Source organism: Leucopleurus acutus (assembly GCF_964270905.1).
Source record: "Leucopleurus acutus genome assembly, chromosome: 11".
NCBI classification, from domain to species: Eukaryota; Metazoa; Chordata; class Mammalia; order Artiodactyla; family Delphinidae; genus Leucopleurus; species Leucopleurus acutus.
In genome coordinates, this window is record NC_139152.1 from 28,342,824 (window position 1) to 28,359,559 (window position 16,736).

Consider the following 16,736-nt stretch of genomic DNA (forward strand, 5'->3'; position numbering starts at 1 on the left):
TGAAAAATGCCATTGGAATTATAATAGAAATTGCATTAAATCTATAGATTACTTTGAGTACTATGTAAAGTTTAACTATACTGATTTTCCCAGTCTATGACCATGGACTATCTTTCCATTTAGTTGTGTCTTCTTCAATTTCTTTCATTAATGTCTTCTAGTTTTCCATATACGGGTCTTTCACCTTCCTGGTTAAATTTATTTTTAGGTATTTTTTTGTAATGCAATTGTAAATTGGATTGTTTTCTTTATTTCTCTTTCTGATACCTAATGGATAGACTCACAACTGTTTTTGTTTGTTTATTTTATGTCCAATTTGTACACATTAGATATATTTTTATATGGATATCCATGTTGTCATTAAACACAGACAGTATTTTTAATAGCTGTAAATTGTAACCTTTAAAATTATATAAAAAATTAAAAAGTAAAACTCTCAGAAATCAAGGAAAAATTTAAAGGATAAAAAAATATATCTAGCTTAAAGAAATTTACCCATTAAATAAATATATATGAATTAAAAATACTTTAGAGTAAATAAGTTAGTCTTATCCATGACCTCAGTTGTCACCTGTATATTAATCACTCTTTAACTAGAATGCCCCATTTAATCTTCTCTTCTGAAGTTTCTTACAAAGCTCTTCATGTCCAGCTGCCTTCAAGATAATTTGTTTTCTACATGTTCTTATAGTACCTCATAGTACTTGAACTTAATTTATCACCTCTTGTTTCCTGAGTTACACCTTCATCAACTTTAATATTCCTTCATTAATAAAGCTAACTTACCCTGGAGATAAAAGGAGGATTGTAAACTCTGTTATAGAATCATTCCATTAGAAGTTTGTCTCTACCTCAATTGGCCTTAACTTTTACTTACATAATAAACGTTTATAATGGTAAAGTTTTTGTGAACTTGGAGTACAGAATAATATGGAAGTATTTTCCCCTCAATGAAAGAATAAAATTGTAATGAGGCCAGGAAAGTTTTCAAGACAAAAGATAAAGGCACCCATGATTTCCAGATTTAAGTGGTGCATTATGGTAGAGATCAGTTAGAACTCTGTGATATTTAGTAGGTGTGAATTTTAGTTTAAATATTGCAGAGTTTATTATTGCTTCTCTCATGTGGTCACTGACTCTGGTTACTATAGAGGTGAGTCATTATCTGAATTTTGATTTTTCTTATTGAAACTGTATTACTCAGATGACATTCAACACTTTACTGTGCTTGGCTTTTTCACAGGGTCATCTGTATTTCTTCCTGTCCTTGCTTGAGGAGAATATCGTCTGATGCATATGAAAAGCTGGATAACTGCTGGAAGGATTGCAATTATTTTGTTGTTTTCTGAAGTCATAGGTCAGCAAAAACTATTCCCATAAAATGGCACATGGTATGGAAAAAATTTTATAGAGTATAAACTAGTAAAATTTCAAGGTATCAAGATGTAACCTACATGAAGTATTAACATTTTAGAGGTATATAGTGTAGGAATACTGGGAATCATGAAGAAACTGAACAAATAGGATAGAAGAAAGAAATAATCAAAATAATTGAAGATATGTATTAAAAAAGACAAGGTTGAATATTCCATGAAGATTTCACCACTAACACATGGAAAACTGAGGTAACTGTGACATATCTACAGCTGCCAAACACACAGAAATCCCACATAAAATATAACAAAATAAGTAAAGGTTTAAAAAGTAAATATTTGAGTTCAAAATAAAAAACTAATCCCCAAAGCTAGAACCCAAATTGAAAGTTAAAGTGCTAAGCATTTGATCTACCATGAATGTGCTCCAAGAACTTGGATAAATTGTTAAAGATTGTGTTATATAATTCACAGGTACAAGTGGTCTTGGCCAGTATGAGACATGGCTGATACTGTGGTCTATGTATGAATCAGTACCATACAGGTATTGTTCCCTTCAAATAAAAGGGGTTAGAAAAACTTGGTTCAATAGCTAAGTGATGTGGTAAGGTAAAAAGTCTCCATGGGTTCTCCATTGAACTTAGTTTTTAGTTTCTTGTCTCCCAAGAAATTGAAATTTGAAGCCTTTGATACATGCTGGTGAGGGATATGAATGAATACCAACCACACATTGTCAGATTTCCCAGATAAGAAATTAAAATAAAAACAATTCTGGAACAACAAGACTCCTAGGACCCCAGGAGAGATAAATATAAAATTAGTCTATTTGGATATTTACACATCTGAAGGTGAACAAAATCATTTGACAGGGAAAGGGAGAGGCACATGGTGGGATGTCTCCTAGAGGTGGGTTCCCAATAACATAAATACAAATCAGATGAAGGGATAAGAATTATGAAGGGGATCTCACAGGGAGAATAAATAGACTTTGCATTGAATAATGTAAAAATAAAAAAATTATTTTAAAGGTAAAATAAAATATGCTTGCCTAACTAAAGAAATAAAAGAAGAAATCAACACAATAATAAAAATGAGATAGATGGTAAGTAAGTTTAGATTAAAAATTAGAACTTCCAGAAATGAAAACATAAAGGGTGAGATGAAAAATACTGGAATTTTGAAAACCAAAATTACCTTGAAGGAGCAAAAAGAGATTTGAGGAAAAAAATGAACTGAAAAAGAAAGTATAGCATGGGCCTGATTGAAGTTCCCATATGAGAGAATAAAAAGAATGGAAGAGTCTTTCAAAAATTCAGGTAGTTAAGAAAATTTTTAATAAAGTACACATTTACTGTGTAATGTTTATTTTACCTTATTTATATTACTTAATCCTTAAATGAACCATATATAGTCATACTCTTATCCCTAACTTTTTTTGACATCTCATTTTATTTTATTTATTTATTTATTTTTACAGCAGGTTCTTATTACTTAAGTATTTTATACATATTAGTGTATATATGTCAATCCCAATCTCCCAATTCAACCCACCACCACCCCGCCCCCTCTTTTCCCCCTTGGGGTCCATATGCTTGTTCTCTACATCTGTGTCTCTGTTTCTGTCTTACAAACCTGTTCACCTATACCATTTTTCTAGATTCCACATATATGCATTAATATACGATATTTGTTTTTCTCTTTCTGACTTCCTTCACTCTGTATGACAGTCTATAGGTCTATCCATGTCTCTACAAATGACCCAATTTCTTTCCTTTTTATGGCTGCATAATATTCCATTGTATATATGTATCACTTCTTCTTTATCCATTCATCTGTCAATGGACAGATGCTTCCATTTCCTGGCTATTGTAAACAGAGTGGCAATGAACATTGTCGTACATTACTCTTTATGAATTATGTTTTTTTCAGGGTATATGCCCACTAGTGGGATTGCTGAGTCATACAGTAGTTCTATTTTTAGAATTTAAGGAACCTTCATACTGTTCTCCATAGTGATTGTGTCAATTTACATTCCCACCAACAGTGCAAGAGGGTTCCCTTTTTCCACACCCTCTCCAGCATTTATTGTTTGTAGATTTTTTTAACATCTTTATTAGAGTATAATTGTTTTACAATGTAGATTTTTTGATGATGGCCACTCTGACTGGTGTGAGGTGATACCTCATTTTGGTTTTGATTTGCATTTCTGTAATGATTAGTGATGTTGAGCATCCTTTCATGTGTTTGCAGGCAATCTGTATATCTTATTTGGAGAAATGTCTACTTGGGTATCCTGCACATTTTTAGATTGGTTTGTTTGTTTGTTTTGATATTGAGCTGCATGTGTTGCTTGTAAATTTTGGAGATTAATGGTTTGTAAGTTGCTTTGTTTGAAAATATTTCCCCCCATTCTGAGGGTTGTCCTTTCATCTTGTTCATGGTCTTTTTTGCTGTGCAAAAGCTTTTAAGTTTCCTCAGGTCCCATTTGTTTATTTTTGTTTTTATTTTCATTTCTATAGGAGGTGGGTCAAAAAGGATCTTGCTGTGACTTATATCATAGAGTGTTCTGCCACTGTTTTCCTCTTTGAGTTTTGTTTTTATCATCTTTATTGGAATATAATTGCTTTACAATAGTGTGTTCGTTTCTGTTTTATATCAAAGTGAATCAGCTATACATATACATATAGCCCCATATCTCCTCCCTCTTGTTTCTCCCTCCCATCCTCCCTAACTCACCCCTCTAGATGGTCACAAAGCATCAAGCTGATCTCCCTGTGATATGTGGCTGCCTCCCACTAGCTAACTATTTTGTATTTGGTAGTGTATATAAGTCCATGCCACACTCTTACTTCATCCCAGCTTATCCTTCCCACTCCCTCTGTCCTCAAGTCCATTCTCTATGTCTGCATATTTATTCCTGTCCTGCCCCTAGGTTCTTTAGAACCATTTGTAGTGTCTGGCCTTAAATTTAGCTCTTTGATCCATTTTGAGTTTATTTTTGTGTATTGTGTTAGGGAGTGTTCTAATTTCATTGTTTTACATGTAGCTGTCCAGTTTTCCCAGCACCACTTACTGAAGAGGCTGTCTTTTCTCCATTGTATATGCTTGCTTCTTTTATCAAAAATAAGGTGCCCATATGTGCATAGGTTTATCTCTGGGCTTCCTATCCTGTTCCATTTTTCTATATTTCTGTTTTTACACCAGTTCCATACTCTTTTTATTACTGTATCTCTGTAGTGTAGTCTGAGGTCCAGGAACCCGATTCCTCCAGCTCTGTTTTTCTTTCTCAAGATTATTTTGGCTATTTGGGGTCTTATGTGTTTCTATACAAATTGTGAAATTTTTTGTTCTAGTTCTTTGAAAAAATGCCATTGGTAGTTTGATAGGGTTTGCATTGAATCTGGTGATTGCTTTGGGTAGTATAGTCATTTTCACAGTTGATTCTTCCTATCCAAGAACATGGTATATCTCTCCATCTGTTTGTATCATCTTTAATTTCTTTCATCAGTGTCCTATAGTTTTCTGCATACAGGTTTTTTTCTCCATAGGTAGGTTTATTCCTAGGTATTTTATTCTTTTTGTTGCAGTGGTAAATGGGAGTGTTTCCTTAATTTCCCTTGCAGATTTTTCATCATTACTGTATAAGAATGCAAGAAATTTCTTTGCATTAATTTTGTATCCTACTAATTTACCAAATTCATTGCTTAGTTTTTGTAATTTTCTGGTATCATCTTTAGGATCCTCTGTGTATAGTATCATGTCATCTGCAAACAGTGACAGGTTTATTCTTCTTTTCTGATTTGGATTCCTTTTATTTCTTTTTCTTCTCTGATTGCCATGGCTAAAACTTCCAAAACTATGTTGAATAAGAGTGGTGAGAGTGGGCAACCTTGTCTTGTTCCTGATCTTAGAGTAAATGTTTTCAGTTTTTCACCATTGAGAATGATGTTGACTGTGGGTTTGTCATATATGGCTTTTATTATGTTGAGGTAAGTTCCCTCTATACCTACTTTCTGGAAGGTTTTTTTATCATAAGTGGTGTTGAATTTTGTCAAAAGCTTTTTCTGCATCTATTAAGACGATTATATGGTTTTTCTCCTTCAGTTTGTTAATATGGTGTATCACATTGATTTATTTGTGTATGTTGAAGAATCCTCCCATTCCTGGGATAAACCCCACTTGATCATGGTGTATGATCCTTTTAATGTGCTGTTGGATTCTCTGTGCTAGTATTTTATTGAGGATTTTTGCATCTATGTTCATCAGTGATATTGGCCTGTAGTTTTCTTTCTTTGTGACATCTTTGTCTGGTTTTGGTATCGGGGTGATGGTGGCTTCGTAGAATGAGTTTGGGAGTGTTCCTCCCTCTGCTATATTTTGGAAGAGTTTCAGAAAGTTAGGTGTTAGCTTTTCTCTAAATGTTTGATAGAATTCCTGTGAAGCCCTCTGGTCCTGGGCTTTTGTTTGTTGGAAGGTTTTTAATCACAGTCTCAATTTCAGTGCTTGTCATTGGTCTGTTTATATTTTCTATTTTTTGTTGGTTCAGTCTTGGAAAGTTTTGCTTTCCTAAGAATCTGTCTACTTCTTCCAGATTGTCCATTTTATTGATATACAGTTGCTTGTAGTAATCTCTCATAATCCTTTGTATTTCTCCAGTGTCAGTGGTTACTTTTCTTTTTTGATTTCTAATTCTATTGATTTGAGTTCTCCCTTTTTTTTCTTGATGAGTTTGGCTAAAGGTTAATCAATTTTGTTTATCTAACTTGCCAAAGATTATTAATTTATGGCAAAGCCAGCTAACTACATAGTAGTATTTTTAGCAAAGCCATTTATCACTTGGAAGCATTTATGATGAGATTTATGACACTTTATATTTTCTGGATGGATTCAAAAATGTGACTCTATCAGGAGTTTCCAAGTGTAATAAAGCTACTTTGTTAGTTATTATTAATTAGGCTCTAGGTTCACGTAACAGAAACCCATCTTAAATAAAACAAGTGTAAGAAAATTTATCCGAATGAAATAATTGGAGGATTGAGGTTTATCACAGTAACAAAAGACAACTAAGAATCAGGGTCACCCTGGAACCTCAGTGTCTGGCTATGCAGGATTCATATGCTGCTAGAAGTGCTCTCACACTTTTCCCTCATCTGCCTCCTTATCTGTTTACCCCTTCCTCTTCTCTTTCTGCATGTCTACACCACTATCTCAGTTTTATTTACTGTCACCAGAAATAAGTGAAGGCAAATTTTAGGTAATATTCTTTTAGTTGCTAATTAGAAAGAAAAGGAGTCTTTCTGTCCAATCCACACTGATAAATCTTGGTGAATGATTCTGATTATCCTGGAGTAGTTCAAATATATTTTAGGTCAATCTCCCTAGAAGTGAAACCTGAAATGAGGATTCTTGTGCCAGTGATTTATTGAGGGAGCTTCATCCAATGAAACTTATAAAGGATAAGATTACAAGGATAGAGTAATATACAGTAAGGTATTAAGTGGTACAAAATATTATGTATAAAGTAAGCTACAAGGATATTCCAATATGAGAAATATAGCAAATATTTTATAATAACTATGATAGAGTATGATCTTTAAAATTATGAACCACTATATTGTACATCTGTAACATATAATATTGTACATCAACTATATGTTAATAAATTTTTAAAAAACAATAGAGCAGTGGAAGAAGATAAGCAAAGATGTAGGTTCAGTTAGAGCCTCACCTCAACCTTTTTCCTCGGAGAATTTGAATGGTAATGCAGTTTTCCCACATGAGCTAACTGGTCCACTCTTTTATGTTTACCTCATCACTCAGTGATGGGATGAAAGCCATCTCTTGAGCCTGGTCCTATGCGCCTTTCAGATATCTCTGGGTGTGGTGGCTCAGATCAGCCAAGAGCAAGTCACTGGATTAAGGTACAACTATGAGCTGTTTTAAGCCATTACTTACAGATTGTTAAAGAGATCTGCATGGGACAACAAAAGCTTCCTCTACAGACTGCTTATTCCTCTACTTATTTGGAGTAGTTGATAAGGATACTATATTTGTCTCAACCTGGTTCACATACTTCACTTATCTTTGGAAATAGGTGTGTTTGGCTTGGAGCCTAATATGACAAAGCAAGCAATGAAGGGGTGCTGGATAGACTATAATAGCCACTGTTCTAACAAAGTTCTTTGTCTATGTGAATAGCATCTATTTTCTACAGCTCCAAAATCTCCCCTAGAGTTTCAATGTAATCTTAATTAATTATAATTATATGTATATAATATATGTGTACACACACACACACACAAACAAACAAACATTGCTTAGACATAAGCTGGCTATGTGAAACTCAATAAATCTAAAACCTCTAGTCTTTTCCATAGTTCAATCCTCCAATTTTGTGTTGATACTATCATTAAGCAGTCAGGCTTAAATAATTTGAATTATCTTTAACTTTTTCTTTTCATCCCATATACTGAATCAACAGATATGAAAAATTCTCTTATAATGCTTATCACATGCAAAGCTTCCATTTTATTTTATTATCACTCTGGTTCTAGTTCTAATCTGATTCACCTTAAATACACCAAGAATTTCTTAACTTATTTTCTCATATCAATTCCTCACTAATAAGAACAAATATTTCTAAAGGCACGTCTTTAATCACATCACCCTTTAACTCAAAATTTTAAAATACCTTCCTGTCTTGTCCATAAATCTAATTTTCTTAATTCATGTTAAAGTACCCCCAATAACCATGCCTGAATCAAACTCTGATGCTGTGTCAATACGTGTTGCTTATTTTCAATACTTTTATATATTATTTTATCTAGACATAAAAGAAGATAATATCAAGAGGAGATCAAGATGATGGAGTAGAAGGACACTGAACTCACCTCCCTGCACAAACACATCAAAACTATATCTACATGTAGAGCCATTCTGTGAACAGAATGAAGACTGTCAGAAAGACTCCTGTAGAAACAAATCTGTAAAGAAGATCCACATGGAGTCAGGTAGAAAGGAAAGAGTTGTGGTCAGGTCAGGACTTGTGCTCTTCAGAGAGAACACAGAGAGGAGGGGGATTACACATGCTCAGAGATCCTCCCTGGGGAGTGAGTGATTCGAACCTCATATTGGGAACCCCAGCACTGGGGTCTGACACTGGGAAAATGAAGTCTGTGGGACTAACAGGAAAGTCGTAAGAAATCTAGACTCTGCTCATGAAAAACATGCTCATGCTTGCTTACCCCCAAGAACAAGGTGGAAGATGTAGATTGAAAGTGCCCAGGACCTGGCTGGTTTCCCAGGACTGCCCCAGTGTGTGCCCTGGCCCATGATGAGTCCCCGCTCCAGCAGCTCTAGCTTTGGTGTAGTGTTCCACTAGGGAAAAGGCTGCTGTTGCCAAGTAGGGTACACAGCTGGGGTACTACATCTGAATAGGGCAAGGTCACCATTACTGGCATTTGTGAAGACAGATCAGAGGCAGTCTAGAGCTCTAACTGTTGTGTTGGGATCACCTCAATGCATATTCTGGCCCATGCCACGCTCCCTCTCTTGTTCCTTTTGCTCCAACACAGCTCCCCACTAGAGTGAAGGCTACTGTGCAGTTGTGGGGGACAGAGCCTGCTAGAAGTTGGCACTGTATCTGAATAGGATGAAGGCAGTCACTGTGGAGCTTGTGAAAACAGTGGATGGGGAACTATCTCAAGCTCTGACTGGGATAGCCCAAAAATATGTCCAAGCCCACAATGGACACCTGCTTTGGCCCCTCTTGCTGTAGCACTTCTCCCCATCTGGGACAAAGATGCCACTGTTGGGGGTGGGAAGCATGCACATGGAGGGAACAGAAGCCTTAGGGTTTCTGCTCCAGCACCTTGGGACCTGACCCCACCCCTGATAAAACAGTGGTAGCATAGGAGGGTTGAGCATAAGAGAAGCCCTGGCTCACACCTGGCATTGCCTCTATTACCTTCATCTCCAGCCCCATCTCTCACTAAGGTGATAGCTGCCAGCACACTCTGGAGGAGGATGAGACCTGTGGTCACTTCAGATCCAGCTCTCCCACCAAAGCCACCAGGCACAGGTAGACTGCATAGGGACACTCCCACACAGGAACACCCCTTCAGACTAGGATAGGTAACAGTTTCACCTAAATTCATAGAGAAAAATAAAGTTAAGCAACATGAGAAGACAGAGGAATTTGTTTAAAATGAAAGAACAATGAAACCCCCTGAAAAAATTAATGAAGTATAGATAAATAATTTACCAGGTAAACAGTCCAAAGCATTAGTAATAAGAATGCTGGCTGAATTAGGAAAAAGAAGAGACGAACACAGTGAAATTTTAAAGAAGGAACTAGAGAATATACATAAAAAGTCAGAACTGAAGAATACAATAACTGAAATTAAAAAAAAAAACACTAGAAGGAAATAATGGCAGACCAGGTGATAAAGGAGAACATAAAAGTGATCTGGAAGATAGAATAATGGAAATGATCCAATCAGAATAGCAAAAAGAAAAACAAATTTAAGAAATGAAAACATCTTAAGGGACATCTGGGACAATATCAGGCTTACTAACATTCATATTATAGGGGTCCTAGAAGGAAAAGAGAGAGAGAGAAAGGGGTCAAAATTGTATCTGATGAAATTATGGTTGGAAACTTCCATAACCTGAACATGGAAATGGATATCCAGGTCCAGAAGCACAGAAATTCCCAAACAAGATGAACTCAAGAGACCTACACAAAGACATATCATAATTTAAATGGCAAAAGTTAAATATTGATATAAAGAGAGAATTCTAAAGGCAGCTAGAGAAAAACAGAGCCTTATATCAGTGACTCCCCATAAGGCTATCAGCTGATTTTTCTTCAGAAGTTTTGCAGGACAGAAGGGAGTGGCCAGATATATTTAAAGTGATGAAAGGGAAAACCCTACAACCTAGCTCTACCTAGCAAGATTATCATTCAGAACTGAAGGAGAGATAAAGAAGTTCTCCAAGAATCAAAAATTAAAAGATTTCATCAATAATAAACTGACCCTAAAGGAAATGTTAAAGGGTCTTCTCTAAGTAGAAAAGAAAAGCCTACAACAAGAATTAAGAATCTATAGGAAAGGAAAACTCCCCTTAGTGAAGGCAAATATACTGTAGAGTAAAGGCTGTGGATCAACCACTTAAGCCAGTACAAAGATTAAAATACAAACATTGTGAAAATCAACTATAACTCAGTAAACAGTTGAGATAAATATGAAGATGTAAAATATGACATCAAAAACACAAAATATGGGACAGGGGGCTAAAAAAATAGTAGGTCTTTTAGAATGTATGTGAACTTAAATGACTATCGGTTTTTAAAAGTAGTTATAGCTATAAGTCAACATATATGAACACCATGATAACCACAAATCAAAAACCTACATTAGATTTACAAAACAAGAGAGAAGGAAACACAAGAACACCACTAATGAAAAACATCAAACCACAAGGGAAGAAACAAAAATAAGAGGAAAAGAACAGGGAAGAATTTCAAAAAAAACCAGGAAACAAAACAAAATGCAAATAAGTACATACCTATTGATAATTACTTTATATATCAGTGGAATAAATTCTACAATTGAAAGTCATACAGTGGTTGATTGGATTAAAAACAAGCCCCATCTATATGCTGCTTACAAGAGACTCACTTCAAAGCTAAAGACACACACAGACTGAAAGTGAGGGTATGGAAAAATATTTCATGCAAATGCACATGACAAGAAAGCTGGGGTAGCAATACTCATATCAGACAAGGTGGACTTAAAAACAAAGTCTATAACAAAAGATGAAGAAAGAATTTGTATAATGATTAAGGGATCAACACAAGAAGATACAATATTCATTAACATATATACACCTACACCTGAATATATAAACCAAATATTAACAGATACAAAGGGAGAAATTGACAACAATGCAATAATAGTAGGGGACTTTAACACTCCACTTACATCAAGGGTAGATTATCCAGACCAAAAATCAATAAGGAAACAGTGGCCTTAAATAACTCATTAGACCAGTTGGACTTAATAGATATCAACAGGGCATCCCATCCCAAAACAGCAGAATATACATTCTTTTCAAGTGCCCAAGGAATGTTCTCTAGGATAGATCATGTGCTAGGCCACAAAACAAACATCAACAAATTTAAGAGGACAGAAATTACATCAAGCATTTTTTTTTACCACAATGATATAAAACTAGAAATCATTTACATGAATAAAAATGGGAAAAACACAAACCCATGGAAACAAAACTACATGCTAATAAATAAAAAAAAAGTCAATGAAGGAAACAAAGAAGAAATCAGGAAATACCTCAAAACAACTGAAAATAAAAACACAATTTCAAAAATCTATAGGATGCACGAAAACAGTTCTAAGTGGGAGGTATACAGTGATACAGGCCTAACTTAAGAAATAAGAAAGTCTCAAAAATACTGCCTAACCTACCATCTAAAGGAATTAGAAGAAGAAGAACAAACAAAGCCTAAAATCAGGAGAAGGAAGGAAATAAGTAGCAGAAAGGAAATAAATAAAATAGAGGCCAAAAAAGAAATGCCAATAGAAAAGTCAATAAAACCAAGAGTTTGTTTTTTGAAAAGATAAACAAAATTGATAAGCCTTTAGCCAAGCTAGTCAAGAAAACAAGAGAGAAGACACAAATAAACAAAATAAGAAATGAAAGGGAAGAAATTATAACTGATAACACAGAGATTTAAAAAATCATAAGAGAATATTAAAAAGAGTTATACAGCAACAAATTAGACAATGTAGAAAAATAGATAAAACCTAGAAACATACAATCTTCCAAACTGAATCAGGAAGAAATAGATAATCTGAATAGACCTATCACTAGTAGTGAATTGAATTAGTAACCAAAACAACAACAAAAAACCTCCAAGCAAACAAAAACCAGGACTGTACAGCTTCACAGGGGAATTCTACCAAACATAAGACTTAATAGCTATTCTTTTCAAACTATTCCAAATAATTGCAGAGGATGAAACACTCCCAAATTCATTGTATGAAGGCAACATTACTGTGATACCAAAACCAGACAAAGACACTACAGAAAAAGAAAATTACAGGCCAATATCTCTGATGAATATAGATGCAAAATTCCTGAACAAAATATTAGCAAACTGAATTCAACAATGTATTAAAATATTCATATACCTCGAACAAGTAAGATTTATTCCAGGGATGGAAGGATGTTTCAATACCCAGAAATCAATCAATGTGCTATATCATCTTAACTAAACAAAGGATAAAAATCATATGGTTGCCTCAATAGATGCAGAAAAACCACTTGACAAAATTCAACATCCACTCATGTCAGAAACTTTTATCAATGTTGTTTTAGAGGGAAATATCTCAATATAGTAAAAGCCATATATGATAAATTCTTGGCTAACATCATACTCAGTGGTTAAAATCTGAAATCTTTTCGTCAAAAATGAGGAATGAGACAAGAATACCTGCTCTTCCTACTTCCATTTAACATAATATTGGAAATCCTAGCTGCAGATATCAACAAGAAAAAGAAACAAAAGGCATCCAAAAGGAAGAAGTAAGACTGTCACTATTTGCAGAAGACATGACACTTTATATTTAGAAAACTTAAAATTTCTGCCAAAAAACAAATAGAACTAATAAGTATATTCAGTAAAGTTGTAGGATACAAAATTAAAATGCAGAAATCTGTTGCTTTTCTATACACTAATAATACAGAAAGATAAAGCAACAAATAATCTCAATTAAAATAACATTCAAAAGAATAAAATAACCAGGAATAAACTTAACTAAGGAGGTGAAAGACCCATACTCTGAAAACTAAGAAACATTGATGAAGAAAATTGAAGATGACACAAAGAAATGGAGAGATATCCTGTGTTCATGGATTGGATGAATTAATATTGTTAAAATGTCCATACTACCCCAAGCAACCTACAGGTTTAATGCAATCCTAACAATATACCCATGACATTTTTCACAGAACTAGAACAAATAATCCTAAAATTTGTAAGGAAGCACAAAAGACCCCAAATAGTCAAAGCAATCTTGAAAGAAAAGCTGACTGTCATACTCCCTGACTTCAGACTGTACTACAAAGATATAGTAATCAAAACTGCATGGTACTGGCACAAAAATAGACATATAGATCAATGGAACAGAATAGAGAGGCCAGAAATACACCCGCGCAGTAATGGTCAATTAATCTTAAATGAAGGAGGCAAGAACATACAAAAGGGAAAAGGCAGGCTCCTCATTAAATGGTACTGGGAAAATTGGCAAGCTACATGTAGAAGAATGAAATTAGAGTATTTTCTCACATTATAAACAATAATAAACTCATAATGGATTAAAGTCCTAAATGTAAGACCAGAAACCATAAAACTCCTAGGAGAAAACATAGGCTGAACATTCTTTGACATTACCTGTTTTCTCAGGCAAAGGAAACAAAAGAAAAAATAAACAAATGGGGCATAATTAAATTTAAAAGCTTTTGCATAGCAAAAGGAAATCATCAACAAAATGGAAAGACAACCTATCAAATGGGAGAAAATATTTTCAAATATGACCAATAAGGGGTTAATATTTAAAATATATAAACAGAGCATACAACTCAATATCAAAAAAATCAAACAATGTAATTAAAAAATGGACAGACCTGAATAGTCATTTTTCCAAAGAAGGCATACAGCTGGCCAACAGGCACAGGAAAAGATGCTCAACATCACTAATCATCTGGAAAATGCAAATCAAAACCACAATGAAATATGACCTCATACCTTTCAGAATGGCTATCATCAAAAATACTATAAATAAGAAATGTTAGTTAGGATGTGGAGAAAAAGGTACCCTAGTACACTGTTAGTGGGAATGTATATTGGTATAGCCAAAACAGTATGGAGGTTCCTCAGAAACTAAAGTTAGAACTACCACTAGATCCAGTAATTCCACACCTGTGTACTTATTCAAAGAAAATGAAAACAGTAATTTGAAAAGATACATGTACCTCAATGTTCATAGCAGAATTAATTATAATAGCCAAGATATGGAAGGAACCCATGTGTCCAACAGATAAATGAATAAAGGAGATACGGTATGTATATTAAATGGAATATTGCTAAACCATTAAAAAGAATAAAATTTTGCCATTTGTAACAATATGGATTGACCTGGAGGGTATTATGCTTAGTGAAGTAAGTCAGACAGAAAAGGACAAATGCTGTATGTTATCACTTATATGTGGAATCTAAAAAAAAAAAAAATGAACAAATGAATATAACCATGCAGAAACAGACTCACTTATATAGAAAACAAACTACTGGTTACCAGTGGGGAGAGGGAAGTGGGGGGAAGGGCAAGACAGGTGGAGGAGATTAAGAGGTACAAACTACTATGCATAAAATAAATGTTACAATATATTATACAGCACAGTTAATATATCCAATATTTTATTTTATACTGACTTCAATAAGAGTATAAGCTATAAAATTATTGAAGCACTATTGTACACCTGAACCTAACATAACATTGTAAATCAACTGTTCTTCAAATTTAAAAAGAGAAGAGAATACATCAAATTTGTGAATAAATTCAAGTTAGGATGTGAAAATTTAAGTAGAATTTAACAAGCTGAAATTTTGAAGTAATAAATGAACATTTTAAATTTAGCTTCTAAAAATCATTTTTTGGTGAGGTGACAGCAACACTACAACTATAAAATTTAATATTTGTTATTTTAAACTTAGTGAGAAAAAATGTGATGTGATTACAATTTTTTAAATTAAAACAATTTTAAATAGAGAATGCAACTTAGAATATATAAGAAATAGAATATATATTTTCAAAGTTTGATCAAAGAAATATTTTTCAAGCAAATTATTACATATCCAAAGCATATAAAACAATAAAAACATATACAAAGGGGCTTCCCTGGTGGTGCAGTGGTTAAGAAGCTGCCTGCCAATGCAGGGGACATGGGTTCAAGCCTTGGTCCGGGACGATTCCATATGCCACGGAGCAACTGAGCCCGTGCTCCAAAACTGCTGAGCCTGTGCTCTAGAGCCTGCAAGTCACAACTACTGAGCCCGCGAGCCTAGAGCCGGTGCTCTGCAACAAGAGAAGCCACCGCAATGAGAAGCCCGCGCACCACAACGAAGAGTAGCCTCCACTAGCTGCAACTAGAGAAAGCCTGCGCGCAGCAAAGAAGACCCAAGACAGCCAAAAAAATATATACAACAATTCATATTTTCCTTGATTTATGATGAGGTTACATCCTCATAAACCCATTGTAAGTTGAAAATATTGTAAGTTAAAAATATACTTAATACACCTAAACTTACAGAATATCATAGCTTAGCCTGGACTACTTTAAACATGCCCAGAACATTTACATTAGCCTACAGTTGGACAAAGTTATCTAACACGAAGTCTATTTTATAAGAAAGTGTTGACTATCTCATGTAATTTATCAGACACTTTACTGAAAATAAATACCAGAATGGTTGTATGGGTACAGAATGGTTGTAATTGTACTGGTAGTTTACCCTCATGATTGCTTGGATGACTGGGAGCCACGGCTTGCTGCTGCTGCCCAGTATCAAGGAAGAATTGTATCACATTTCGCTAGCATGGGTAAAGATCAAAATTCGAAGAACAGTTTCCACTGAATGTGTATCGCTTTCACACCATCATAAAGTCAAAAAGTTAAGTTGAACCTTCATAAGTCAGGGACCATTTGTAAAAGGGAAGATTTATTACAGTGAAGCAAGTTGGTGATCCTCTTCTCTGCCTTCCTGAACCAACCCCCAAACTGCCCCTGACCCCCTTCCATGGAATTCTAAGTGTTTGTAATCCATAGCTCTAAGTCAAGATTGGAAAATGTGTTACATTTCACTGTCAGGCTATATCTTGAGTGCTTGATGATAAACTCTAAGTAAATAAAACTAAAGTCTAGTTTGGAGGATAGCAAAATAAGGTTAACTGAAAATCATGTAATGAGGATTGGTTGATTAGTTGAAAGAAATGGGGACCTTTAGTAGAAAGGATAGGAGAGTGAACAGTGATATGATATTGATTTTTATGCATATGAGGGACTGTAATGTGGAAATGTTTCAGATAGCTCCAAATTTCTACTTAGAACAGCCTCTTTAAAGAATAATGATTCAAGTGAGAGAAAGATTTAAAAATATTCAAGGGCCATGACCATTGGTTCAGACCTTCCCTCCCCCCAACTCCCATGATTCTAGGTATGTCCTTTTCCAGATTACATAGTTTGGGATATATACAGGTAATGCTATACCTCATGGATGTATTA